This window comes from Cetorhinus maximus, chromosome 7 (genome assembly GCF_964194155.1).
Source record: "Cetorhinus maximus chromosome 7, sCetMax3.hap1.1, whole genome shotgun sequence".
Taxonomy (NCBI): Eukaryota; Metazoa; Chordata; class Chondrichthyes; order Lamniformes; family Cetorhinidae; genus Cetorhinus; species Cetorhinus maximus.
In genome coordinates, this window is record NC_135885.1 from 64,191,785 (window position 1) to 64,206,270 (window position 14,486).

General features: G+C 44.7%; 1 protein-coding gene across 2 annotated transcripts in view; it reads right to left on the reverse strand.

Moving 5' to 3' along the window:
• LOC144682837 (interleukin-18 receptor 1-like) overlaps nt 1–5,834 on the reverse strand; it is a 68,417-nt gene extending 62,583 nt beyond the window's left edge. For both annotated transcript variants that reach the window (XM_078545622.1, XM_078545621.1), the window contains exon 1: nt 5,629–5,834. The gene's annotated coding sequence lies outside the window, so the exon portion shown is untranslated. The remainder of the gene's footprint in view (nt 1–5,628) is intronic.
• Nucleotides 5,835–14,486: the final 8,652 nt, after the last annotated feature.

Sequence of the window (14,486 nt, forward strand, 5' to 3'; positions counted from 1 at the left end):
TATATGAGTTCTATCTGAATGAAATATTCAAAGAATCAATTTTTGTACTTCCATATTGCCTGTGTCAGCACAAAGGAATTATAAACTTTGACAACCCACAGCAGCCATGCTAACAAAGAATCAGTTTCTGTAATTAACTGTATAAAGTTCATGTTGCCTGTGTCAGCATAAAGGAATGATAACTAGAATGAATAAAGCCATTCACAGTTTTTTTAAAATTCATTCATGGGGTGTGAGTATTGCTGGCTAGGCCAGCATTTATTGCCCATCCCTAATTGCCCTTGTTCAGAGGGTGTTTTAAGAGTCAGCCACATTGTTATGGGTCTAGAGTCACATGTAGGCCAGGTAAGGATGGCAGATTTCCTTCCCTAAAGGACATTAGTGAACCAGATGGGTTTTTATGACAATTGTTTTATGGTCATCATCAAACTTTTAATTCCAGATTTTTATTGAATTCAAATTTCACTATGGTGGGATTTGAACCTGGGTCCCCAGAGCATTACACTGGAATACTAGTCCATTCCAATACCACTACTCTATCACTCCCCTCCCCTCCCTTCCCTCAGTTACTGAGGGTGCCATATCACCTCAAGTCCCAATTAACAGGCTAGTAAAACTGACATCACAGGGTCTGAGCCAACCATCAGAACAAGCACAAGGTGGTCTGATGGTCAGAATGGGTTAAAAGTCAGGGTCCTCTTTACATTGAAACAACAGAAGACCCTACAGGCAAAACCAGGTGCTGAGGGACAAAGAACTTCTCCATGTGGTGTGAAAGACCAAAACTAGAGGAAAAGAGGAGGGTTTTGCATTAGAAAGCTCAACCGGAAGTGCCTTAAGTCATTACCTAAAGTTAGTTAAGTCTAATTTGACTTTCTAATAAACTTTCCAGAATTACTATCCAAATATCCCGTTGCCTTAATTGGTTTTAGTCCTGTCAGGATAGGAGTTAAAAAGTGAATTCACCTTTACAAGAGCCTTTGGTCTCCCTTTCCACTTTGTGTTTCTTGCTTGTCATTCTCCCATTAGTGGAAATAATCTTTCACTGGTTTTATTTCTTTATTCTTTCATGGGATGTGGCTGTCACTGGCAAGACCATCATTTGTCGCCCATCCCTAATTGCCCTTGAACTGAGTGGCTTGCTAAGCCAGAGATCATTTAAAAGTCAACCACATTGCTGTGGGCCTGGAGTCACAAATAGAGAGACTAGGTAAGGACAGCAGATTTCCCTCCCTAAAGGACATTGTGAACTAGATGGGTTTTTACAACAATCTATGATGATCACCATTACTAAAGCTAGCTTCATATTTCAGATTTATTAATTGAATTTAAATTCCACCAGCTCCCATGGGAGATTTGTATCCATGCCCCTACAACATTAGCCAGGATCTCTGGATTACTAGCCCAGTGATGCTACCGCTACACTAATGTCTCCCCAATATTAAGTCCCCAGGCTCCACTTACTCTTTTGCTGGCTGCTCCCACTTATTATGTTGCTGCTGCTGACTCTGCCAAAAATGGTATCCCTCTCTTTCCAACCCCCAATCTCTCCATTCCCAACCCCAGCTTCTCTCTCTGCCCCAGGAGCAGCAACCCGGAAATCCATGTCCCATTCCACGAAGCTCTTTAAAAATCTAGCAGGGTTGTGAGCCTAATCTCCTGCACACTTCAGTACTCCAGTTCAGCTCTTTAGTGTATCTTTCCCTCTCTTCCCTCTTCATTGGCAACAGAGCCTCTTGCCTTCGAACTTCTTCCTGAAAATCCTTTGCCTCTCTCCACCCTTAAACCATGAATTCTGTCATCCCTCCTAATTTTTCCTTCTGTGGCTCAGCATCTATTCCTTTATCTGGTCTTCCTCTACAAACTTGTTTTCCTCATCAAGGTGCTATATAAAAATGAGTTTTGATAAATCATTGAAGTCCTGCCAAGAAATGAAAATGTCATCTTGAAGCCTCAAGTCAAAAGTTGCTTCCCACATCAATCAGAAGTAAACTGATTTCAAAATCTTTCTGACGATACTGAAATCAAAACTGATCTCTCCTGCATTCCTGAATGAAAAATACTGTGGGCTCCTGTAATGACTTGGCATCAACTGAATCCACAAAAAATGTCAGCATATCGTCATTATAGGAGTGTATCAAACATATTCCTTTTTGTTCTGGACTGGATCTCTGTGTCTTATATGAGTGCTCCTTCAATCACACTAAAGGCAGATTGAGTTAACACCATTGGAGATGCCATTCAGTGTGATTTATAAGCTGCTTTATTTTACAGTAGGCAGAACACAGGGGACACTGAGTTCAATGAGAAATATTTGATATAATCTGTACATGTACTATTACAGAAATAAAGAATATGGGCAAGCTAGTCCACTCCAATAGGCTTGTCTAACCTTAACCACACAATCTCCCTGTACCTTGTCCTATTACCCAAGACAACAGTTTTTTTCCTTCACTGCTTTCAGGGGCTGGGCTGAGTCTATTTTGACTAGTTTAATTATTAAACTTTACTGTTCATTGGGCTCCACATGTACCTGATAACTAACATAGAGTTCAATCTCCTATGGCACATTTGGGGTGAAACAGCACAGAGGAAGCGAGTGACCTGGAACTAGTGGCATATTGGTAATGTCACTGGACTAATAATCCAGAGGCCCAGGCTAGGGACATGTGTTCAAATTCCTGATTGTTTTATGAATTAATTGAATTCAAGTTCAATCTGGAAATCAGTAATGGTGACCATGAAACTCATAAAACCCCATCTCATTCACTAATGCCCCTTTAGGAAAAGAAATCAGTCATCCTTACCTGGGCTACCTGAGACTCCAAATCCACTGCAATGACATTGACTCTTAACTGTCCTCCGAAATGCCACTTAGTTGTAGCAATTAGAGATGGGTATTGCCTTGCCCATGACACCTACATCCCATGAAAAGAATTTTAAAAAGCACAGGGGCAACTGGGTCTTGGATCATTGAAAGTATTGTCAGTGCCACAGAGAGGAGCTGATGAATGAAGGTGGTTAATACCATGAGAAATGAAATCTATTAGAAATGACAAATGATGGGATGGGGTTGATTTTGAATTCTAGGATCCTCACAAGTCACGAGGCAAAGAGGCTGTAAAAGGCCACTGGCTCTAAATACCATAAAAAGAGCCCAGAGAGAGAGAGGATCTGGGACGTCAGCTAATTTCTTTCCCTCTGTAATTAGATTTCTGGTGGTTCTAGGTGGTTTTGGGGTTTTTTTTGGTTCTAGGTCTGGACTTGAGATCATTCATTGGAAAATTTCTCCAATAATACATTTCTACATTCTTACAGGCATAAAACTTTTAGTAACATAAAATGGAACATGGTGAGCAGGAAGTGCTTTGTCATAACGTGACATCCCATGACCAGTCCCATAAATTTCTATAGTTAACCCATGTGGTTATTGCTGCTGCTCAATAATTGCATTTCTGCAAAAAAAAATTCCATAGGCAGCAGAACAGCAAAGTTCAGCAAAGAAAATCACTTTGTCAAGTTTCTCTGTATGTTTGAGTGCTCAGCAGAACCTGAGGGGAGGAGGAGATAGAGAAGGTTTGTTAATTGGAGTGGGAGGAAGAATTTCAATCCTGTGGGGAAGGGGTTAGAATGATGGGAAGTGGAGGTGGGCAATCTCTGTGGGAGGGTTAATGGGCAATCCTGGGATCTGCAGATCCTGGGGTTCTGGAGGATGGGAGGCTGAGGGGTTCACAGCTGGGCTGGGGGTGGTCGGATGCTTGGAGAGGGAAATGCTGGAGGTTTGGTTGGGGCAAACAAGATCTTAGGGGGAGGTCAAAGGACAGGGGAGGGAATCGGATGCCTGAGGGATGTAGTTGGAGGCCTAGGAAGGAGTCAGAGGCCTGGGAGTGTGCTCAGAGGCTTGGAGAGGGGGTTGGAGGCCTAGGGCCAGAGGCTATGTGGAGAAGATTTGTTGGGGGGTGGGGGTGGGGGCTGCTTGTCAATAATGGGGTTGCCCAAGCAGGCATGCTGGATACAGCAAGTAGGCATCAAGGCACTTACTTTCTGGATCCATCAACCCCTCAATTGGGTGCAGCTGCCAATGGCCAATTAAAATTCAAAAAGCTGAATTACAATAAGGCTGGCAGCTTCATTATAACATTTACAGCATCAAGCTGCTTCCTGGGGCTGGGTTGGGCACCTGTCCATTTTCTTCATCTGTTAATAAGAAAAGGCTGAAATATTTGTATTTATATAGTGCCTTTCAGGACTTCAGGATGTCCCAAAGCGTTATTAAGCCTATGAAGTAGTGTTGAAGTGCAGTCAATGGAGGAAAAAGCTGGAAGTATGTAAAGCCAGAAGTGAGCAGTTTGGAGGCAGCTTTGAATTGGGAATCTAATTTTTAAGACTTTAACTCCTCCAGACCCAAATTTACCCATGTTTTCCGATTAAAATTCCCCCTTTATGTCAAATCCCCAAGGCCAATGAGCGAGGCTGAAGCATGGAACTCCTGCCTTAGTCAATGAGAGATTACCTTAATGTTAAGGACCCTCTCCCCAAATGCTATCGATATGCCAACAGAGGTTGAATTGACTATGCCAAGTGATTTTCATCATTATGATTGTATGATTGTTCTGTATGTTTTACCTGCTCTGGAATAAAGCAGCATTTGAACTAAACCAAATAACACCTCAGCTAATGTTAGCTTTCTAGGTCTATGGAGAGAATAGAGGACAATCTTCAAACAGGGAGATTGAATCAATAACGCAATTTGTTGGATTTTCGCAATTTTTCACTTCTATCTCTGCCCTACCGTTTGTTGGTCTCTGCAGCTTCTCTCAGTACCACGATCTTTCACCATCAAAGATCTGTGCTGCTCCTCAGCACCTTTCAAGGTAGTTGAAGATTTGTGTTTTTCCTTACCATCATTTTGCTGGTCGTTCTTGTTGTTGCTGAAGATTTCATTGAACCGCTGTCATTCTGCTTTCCCCTCAGTACCTCAGCAAAATGTTCAGGGACTTTCCGCCAGACCCCAAAACAGGAGGTCGCTATGTCATCAGGAGTGGCGCTGCTTCCCCTCTACATCCTTCCAACTATCATCCCAGTATCTCCAATTGCTTAGTCCAATAAATCGAATTATTTACACATTCTCATTTTTGACATATCAATAATATTTAGCGCAACAGATAAGTTCGAAAACCGTACACGTCCTTTATCATAAAGATGACAAAATTTCAGCAAATACCTGCCTCTCAGTTTCGGATAATTTAAAATATGGATTTTTAGTTGAGAGGGCAGGGAAGCAAAACTCGATATAGGGGTGGGGGGGTGCGCTCTGAAATTTCACGGTGATAATTTGCTTTGTGGAGGGAGCTTTGAAACAGAGCTGCACGACATGTCCCACGCTAGTGCTTCAAGAATCCTTTCAAGAAGAACGAATTTACCGAGACCATTCTGCTCAGCACCGCTGGACCGGCCCCTTTTCAAAGCCGGCGTCCTGCAGGTGCAATTTTCTGTGATAATTTTCTAAGGCAGGAATTTACAAACCTTCTCCAGGCAAACTATTGCAATAACAGCGTTTTAGAAATCGAAACAAGGAAAATCATTTCCCGTCCTGAGCACCGCGTCTACTCCAGATTCCCCACTTACTGTAATTTAGCCGAAAGGCAGCCGTGTCCTCGAGCTTGTAGTTTTCAGACTGACTTGTCAGAACCCAGATGAGAAACGGGGAAGCATTTACCCACCAGATCAGCACCCGTTTTCCTGCTGCGGTTTATGTAAACCAGTTTTGCAAGGACAAATCCACACTCGAGCTTTGTGTAAACTTTGAAGTTCAGCGAATGTTTAGTCAGAGGGTCATGTTATATTTAAATCGTGCAAAGTTGGCCCTTCTTTAAAAATAGCATGCTCCTCCCTTTCGAAAGGAAGCAGCAAAGGCTTACCAAACACTCACCGAGAGTGGAACACAGAGTCAGCAGTAAGAACAATGGCTGGTGAGAGAAATAAAAACGTTTGGGGATTTCTGTCAAGTTTCATTATTGGTTCGAGAGCGAGAGTTTTATAGGCCAGCCAGAAATGTTTGAAAGCACTCAGCAGTCAGACAGCACCTGTCAAGAACACGGGCACATTGACTGGCTGGAGGCCCCTTCCATTTCGAGGCTATTAATCCCAGGCTATTAATATATGTGCAGCGGTGTCGAGCGAGTGCCTGGTGAACCTCTCTCTGACCCAGAGACTGACCCTGGCCAGAAACTGGGTCTCTGGATCACTAGGCCTGCGACAATACCATTTCGCCATCATCTCCCCCCAACAATGCACCTTCTCTAATATTTTTATATCCTTTCTATTTGACGATGCTCAAAACTACACACTATTCCCAAGTACAGTCTAATCACAGTCCTATAAAATTCTAATATTACCTCCTTTCTTTTGTACTCCGTACTTCCAGACTCACAATGATTCGGTTATGGCCCTGTGTACTTGTGTTACATCTTTTTCAGAACCAGTATATTACACAATAAGATTTCTCAGCTCCATTTAACGTCTTACATTTTTGAGGTCTGTATTTCTTTTCCCTCTTCTTACTTCCAAAAATCAATCGCTTCACATTTTTCTACATCGAATTGCACCTGCCCAATCTCTGACCCTTTGTATATCCTAATAGTCTATATCCTGCTATGGTCTTTTGCAACCGGCACTCACTCACTCATCCCTGGGCGCCGGAGGTTTGGGTATTTTCTCTCTGAGGAAGCGTTTGGGACAGCTGTGAAGGTGGAATGATGTGCTTCTTCTTAGCCTGGTCTAACACTGCAGCTGCCGGGGCCTTGCTGTTGCTGGAACTGTCATTCCTCATGGTCTGCCCAGCCTGCACTGCCATCTTGACTCCTATAGTCCTTGATTGGGCTGGCACCTGTGCAGGGGAGTGAAATTCAGACTCACCCCCCCAGGACAATTGGATCTCGAGTGCTGAAACTTTGTCCAGCACCCAGCACATGCTCATGTGTGAGCACATTGAGGTGTGAGGTGGCCACTTGAGAGAGCAGTGCTGGTCCCTCCCAAAGTCACAGGCCACAGTGATTAGCACCGTGGGCATCCCCTCTCCCGGGCTTTGGTGGAAGGCTCATCATCTCAGCTCTATTACATCGCTGCAGGCGTTCCTCAGGTAGTGTTGTAGGCTCAAACATTTTCAGCTGCTTCATTAATGACCTTCCCTGCATCATAAGGTCGGAAGGGGGAATGTTTGTTGCTGAATGCATAGTACTCAGTTCCATTTGGAACTCCTCAGATACTGAAGCAGTTCATGCTTACATATAGCAATACCTGGACAACATTCAGGCTTGGGCTGATAAGTAGCAAGTAACATTCGCACCAAATAAGTGCCAGGAAATGACCATCTCCAACCAGAGAAAATCTAACCATCTCCCCTTGATGTTCAACAACGTTTCATTGCTGAATTCCCCACCATCCTGTGGTGTCCATTAACCAGAAACTTAACTAAAGCAACCATATACATATAGTATAGTTATTAAGGCAAACAGAGTGCAGCTGGCAAACTGAGTGAAGATTTGGAGTTTGGTGAGAGGGGAATTTTAAGTGTTAATTTTGTTCTTAAATTTTGCTCTTAAAATCTAATCTAGTCTAACTAGCAGTGACTGGAAAGTACTGTGTAAGGGGGAGAAGGAGTTGTTCATTTCCTCTTTCTATCTTCCTCACCCCATAGAAATTGGTCTTGCTGTTTGGTGAGTATCTGGTAGTATCTGGTAAGTGGGTAATTCTATTGTATCCCAAAGGTTTAAAATAGTACACAATTTGATGGTAAAGTTGATCAAATATATAAGAAAGCAACATAAATAAGTGATTAATATAATTAAGTAATTATTTAAAACACATTAATGATGGCAGGACAGGTGATGTATCAAGGCTGCAGCATGTGGGAGCTCCTGGAAAACACTGTGATCCAGGGCAAACATATCTGCAGTAAGTGTTTGTGGCTTGAGGAACTTCGGCTCAGAGTCATTGAGCTGGAGGCTGAGCTACAGATTCTGTGACACATCAGGGAGGGGGAAAGTTACCTGGATGCTTTATACCAGGAGGCAGTCATACCACTTAGGATAGGGTCTTCTGATTTGGTCAGTGGCCAGCGACAGGAGGATGTGACTGTGAGTGAGGCAGGTAAGTGGACCCAGAGGGCAGGAGTGTGAAGCTCTGCAATTGTCCAACAGGTTTGAGGCTCTGTCAGCTTGTTTGGATGAGAGTGGGGGCTGCAGGGTGGATGAGCAAACTGACCATGACACCATGGTACAGGAAGCCATCCAAGTGGGGGGAGAAAATAAGAATGTAGTGGTAGTAGGGGACAGTATAGGGAGGGAGATTGACACCATTCGCTGTAGCAAAGAGTGAGAGTCCAGATAGCTTTGTGCCAGGGTTTGGGTCATCTGCTCAGGACTAGAGAGGAAATTGTAGTAGGAGGGGGAGGATCCAGTGGTCATGGTCCATGGAGGTACCAACAACATAGGCAGGATGAGGAAAAGATGGAGGGATGGCTCTTAATTAATTATGGTATTAGCTCCTTAAAGAGAGGTGACCTTAGTTTAGGAAGCCTGGATGTAAAAGTGATTTGGATTGAGATGAGGAATGATAAAGGCAAGAAGTCACTTGTGGAAGTGCCGTTCAGGCCTCCTAATTGTAACTACACAGTAGGACAGAGTGTAAAAGAATAGATAATGGGAGCTTGCCAGAAAGGTACAGCAATAATCATGGGGGATTTTAATCTACATATAGACTGGAAAAATCAGATGGGCAAAGATAGCATAGATGAGGAGTTGATAGAATGTTTTCGGGATAGTTCTTTAGAACAGCACATTCTGAAGCCAACCAGAGAGCAGGCTGTACTAGACCTGGTATTGAACATTGAGATAGGATTAATTGATGACCTCCTGATGAAGGCACCTCTGGGTAGCAGTGATCATAATATGATTGAATTTTACACTGATTTTTAGGGAGAAATGAGTGTGTCCAAGACTAGTATTTTAAACTTAAATAAGGGCAAATATGAGGGCATGAAAGCAGAGCTAGCTAAAGTGACCTGGCAAATGAGGTTAAGGGATATGTCAATGGAGGTTCAGTGGCAGACATCTAAATGGATATTTCAGAATACACAGAACATATACATTCCAATGAGAAAGAAAAATTCTAAGGGGAGGGCCCACCATCCATGGTTAACTAAAAAAAGTTAAAAATAGCATCAAACTTAAAGAAAAAGCATATAAAAACGCAAAGACGGGTAGCAGGTCAGAAGATTGGAAAGAATATAAAGAACAGCAAAGAATGACAAAAAGATTAGTAAGGAGGGAAAAATTAGAGTATGTGAGAAAGCTAGCAAGTAAGATAAAGGTGGATAGTAAGAGCTTCTATAGATATTTAATTTTTTTAAATTCATTCATGGGATGTGGACACCGCCGCCTAGGTCAGCATTTATTGTCCATCCATAATTGCCCTTGTTCAAAAGGCACTTTAAGAGTCAACCACATTGCTGTGAATCTGGGATCACATATAGGCCAAACCAGGAAAGGACAAAAGATTTCATTCCCTAAAGGACATTAGTGAACCAGATGGGTTTTTACAACAATCAGACTTTTAATTTTTATTGAATTCAAATTTTACCATCTACTGTGGTAGGATTTGAACCCAGGTCCACAAAGCATCACCCTGGGTCTCTAGAATACTAGTCTAGTAACAATACCACTATGCCACCGCCTCCCCCACATAAGAAAAGAGTTAACAAAGTGTGCGCCTTGGGAATCGGTAATGGAAAGTTGGGAGGTGGAAGACAAATTAAACAGGTATTTTGCTTTGGTTTTCACTATATAGAACACAAGTAACATCCTGGAAATAGCTGTAAGTCAGGAAATGGAAGGGAGGGAGGAACCCAGGAAAATTACAATCACAAGGGAAGTGGTATTGAGCAAACAGTTGTGGCTCCGGATGGACTTCACCCTAAGGTCTTGAAAGAAGTGCCTAGTGAGATAGTTGATGCACTGGTTTTAATTTTCAAAATTCCCTAGATTCGGGGAAGGTTCCATTAATTTGGAAAATAACAAATATAATTCCTTTATTCAAAAAGGGAGGGAGACAGAAAGCAGGAAACCTTAGGCCAGTTAGCCTAACATCTGTCATAGGGAAAATGTTAGAAGCTATTATTAAAGACGTTATAGCAGGGCACTTAGAAAAATTCAAGGTAATCAGGCAGAGTCAACATGGTTTTGTAAAAGGGAAATCATGTTTAACCAATTTATTGGAGTTCTTTGAAGGAGTCACATGTGCGGTGGATAAAGGGAACTGGTGGATGTACTGCACTCAAATTTCCAGAAGGCATTTGATAAAATGCCACATTAAAGGTTACTGCAGAAAATAAAAGCTCATCGTGTAGGGCATAATATATTAGCATGGATAGAAGATTGGCTCGCTAACAGGAAGCTGAGAGTTGGCATAAATGGGACTTTTTCTGGTTGGCAAGATGTGATGAGTGCTGTGCCACAGGGATCAGTGCTGCGGCCTCAATTTTTTACAATTTATATAAATGACTTGGATGAAGGGACCGAAGGAATGGTGGCTAAATTTGCTGACAACACAGAAATAGATAGGAAAGTAAATTGTGAAGAGGACATAAGGCTGCAAAGAGACATAGGTTAAGCGAGTGGGCAAAGATCTGGCAAATAGAGTTTAATGTAGGCAAAATGTGAAATCACTCATTTTGTCAGGAAGGATAAAAAAGCTTATTATCTAAATGGTGAGAGATTGCAGAGCTCTGAGATTCACAGGGATCTGGGTGTCCTCGTGCATGAATCACAGAAGGTTAGTAGTCAGGTACAGTAAGTAATTAGGAACGTTAATAGAATGTTATTATTTATTGTGAGGGGAATTGATTACAAAAATAGGGATGTTATGCTTCAATTGTACAGGGCATTGGCGAGGCCACATCTGAAGTATTGTGTACAGTACTGGTCTCCTTATTTAAAGAAAGATGTAAACCTGTTAGAAGGAGTACAGAGGTTTAATGTCAGGAATGGGCAGGTTGTCTTATGAAGAAAGGCTGGATAGATTAGGCTCGTATCCAATGGAATTTAGAAGAGTAAGTGGTGACTTAATTGAAACCTTTAAGATCCTGAGGGGTCTTGACAGGTTGGATGTGGAGAGGATGTTTCCTCTTGTGGGAGTATCTAGAACTAAGGGGTCACTGTTTAAAAATTAGGGGTCACTCATTTAGGATAGAGATGAGGGGAAATTTTTTCTTTCAGAGGGTTGTGGGTCTTTGGAACTCTCTTCCTCGGTGGGGCAGTGGAGGCAGTGTCTTTGAATATTTTTAAGGCAGAGCGAGATAGATTCTTGGTTAACAAAGGGGTGAAAGGTTATCAGGTGTAGGCGGGAATGCGGGGCTGAGGTTACATTCAGATCAGCCATGATCTTATTGAATGACAAAGCAGGCTCGAGGGGCCAAGTGGCCTACTCCTGCTCCTAATTCATATGTCTGTATGTAGTGGCTACAAGAAAAGGTCAGAGGCTGGGAATTCAACTCCTGACTTCCCAAAGCCTGTCTGTCATCTACAAGGCGTAAGTCAGGAGTGTGATGGGATACTCTCCACTTGCCTGGATGAGTGCAGCTCCAACAACACTGAAGAAACTTGACACCATCCAGGACAAAACTGGATTTTGTTTTATTCATTCATGGGATGTGGGCTTCACTGGCTAGAACAGCATTTATTGCCCATCCCTAATTGCCACTTAGGCGGTGATTTCAGAGGGCATTTAAGAGTCAACCACTTTGCTGTGGGTCTGGAATAGCATATAGGCCAGGCCAGGTAAGAACAGCAGATTTCCTTCCCTAAAGGGCATTCGTGAACTAGATGGGTTTTTACAACAATCAACAATGGTTTCATGGTCATCGTTAGACTTTTAATTCTAGATTTTTATTTAATTCAAATTCCACCATCTGCTGTGGTGGGATTCGAACCTGGGTCCCCAGACCATTACCCTGGGGGCGGAATCATCCCAGATTTGCACTAAATGTGATAGCGGGCGGGAAAAAAAACAAAGTTTTACTCACCAGCAACAATGGCGGCTTCTCATGCCGTGTTGTCCCAAGCCCACCACATTAATTATGCATTCCTGGGAAACACACCGTTTCCATGGTGTACGGGCTCTCATTTGCCCACCACGCTATGACCCCGCCACTTCATCACACCCGGTACCATATTTAAAATGCAGCTGCGTGCACACCTTTCAGTGCTCCCAGGACTACCCCGAAAGGCAAAGAGACTGCAGCCGCCCGGTTTAGTGACCCGTCCCTCCAGTGCCTTTTGGACGCCGTGGAAGCTCACCATGATGTCCCCCACCCCCATTCTGGCCACAGGAGGGGCAGCTGCATCAGCATGGGAGGCAGTGGCAGCTGTGGTTAGCGTCAACATCCTGCAAAAGAGGACAGCCACCCAGTGATACTACAGGATGAATGGTCACATCTGTTCTGCCAGGGTAACTCACTCTTCTCATCACTTTCAACGCACACACTCACAAACCCATCACACATCCACAGGGATCTCACACCTCAAGGGACAACACCGCTAACTCTCACACACACCCTCACATCTTCATCAGGCTCATACCCTCTGGAGCTCGCATCCTCATTCCGTCCATGTCTCCGCTCACCACACAAACATTCCATGCAGTGCCATGTGTCCTGCTCACACTCTCTCCATCTGCTTTCATGCAGGAGAAGCTGGCTCACAACAGCAGGGAGAGGATCCAGACCAGGGGTGGAGGCCCACATTAGGCCCCTCACACACTTTGAGGAGTGCCATCGCGCTGACTGGTGAGGATGTCGACCGTACCTGCAGCGATGGTGAGGTCAGCGGTGAACACCCGCGTGAGGAGCCTGCACCATATCATCCCCCTCTCAACACAACTGTGAGTGCTCTCTCTCTCCTGCTTTTGACTCTCTGACAAGAACTAATTATCTCTACTTTGGTTCACAGGAAGCTCTGCCAAACGACCAATGCCCTCAGCCAGTCAGTCCCTCAGCGCCATCCACGTCCTCACCTCCAGCCAAGAGGACACCTCCTCCATAGAAGAGCTGGAAATAAGCAGCCTGGAAGACCCATCACAGCGCTTACCCACACCCTTCACCAGCGCAGGCACACACACACCTCGGTGGGAGCTAGATCTAAAGCAGGCTCGGATTCACAATCTGATGGTCACTGCATGGACACGTGTCCACAGCAGATAGGGGCGGGTTCAGCCGAGCTCCCTAGCACTCGCAGGACTGCTGGAGAAGAGGCATCTGTGAGGTCTGAGTCAGAACCTCTGGATTTGGTCTTCCAACTCATCCTGGAGAGTCAGCAGAAGGCGGGAGAACATCACACAGAGCCTTTGGAAGCCCGCAACAGAATGGCACAAGTGTCGGAGGAGTGCTTCCGCTTGCTCTCTGATGAAGTGGTGCCCACATGTGTGCGCATGGAGGTCTCCATGGGGAGGATGGCAAGCGCCATGGAGACCCTCGTCCAGCAGAACTTGGAGATGTGCACAGACCTGCACCCCACCGTGGGAGCCATGGATGAGTTCCTGCAGTGGCAATGAGAGAGAGAAACAGGGCACTTCAATGTCTCTCCAGGTGCTTCTTCCTCTCCAGGTGCTTCTACCCTCAAGGAGTCAGGCTGAGGTCCTTGGGCACCTGAAGGGAGGAGAAGCGGCAGCTGGACACCCCGGTTCACTTTCAGTTGTCCATCTGAGCTGACCTGCATCTCCACCCACCCACTGATTGCATCCCATGCTGCCCCTGATCTTGCCCGCCACAACTCTCATTTCACTTTCGATTTCTACAGCATGGCCGTGATTCTCATTTTCATGCGCTCTCCCACCTTTTCCCTTCTCCCGGTCACCCATTTCCTTTCCCCCATCACTGTTGAACACCCACTGTCATCACCTTCCACCTCCCCTCTGTGACCTACCAGCCACAACCCTTTTCCTTGCCAATATGAGTAGTGAGGAGTTTGGTAGATATTTTGCTGCTGGTGACTTATTGGTACTTGGCAGCTTCATCTCTGTTCGAGGCTTCATTGTTAGCATTTCCAGGCTTCATTTCAGGTCTCCTTGGTGTCTCCATGTGAACCCTTCCAGGTATCAGACAGCCTTCTGTAACCCTGGTAATGGGGATTGTGCTCTCCACTGGAGGCACCTCCTCTGAGGAGAAAGAGGGGGTAGAAGGGGGAGGAGGCCAGGTGTCCCAATGCAGCTTGCAGGGGAGTGACCTGTGGGAGGAGAGGTGCAGGCACAAGGGGCGCAGGGCCAGCAGGAATTAGGGACCAAGGCATTAGGGGCCGCAGAAGATGCCACTATCCTGCTGCCAGGGTTTACAGGCAGCGAAGCAGCTACTTCAATATGTCTGAGGTGCAATGCCGAGGAAGGCTCCACCTCTCAAGGGAGACAGTGACCCCCAGTTGTCATATGATCGGGCC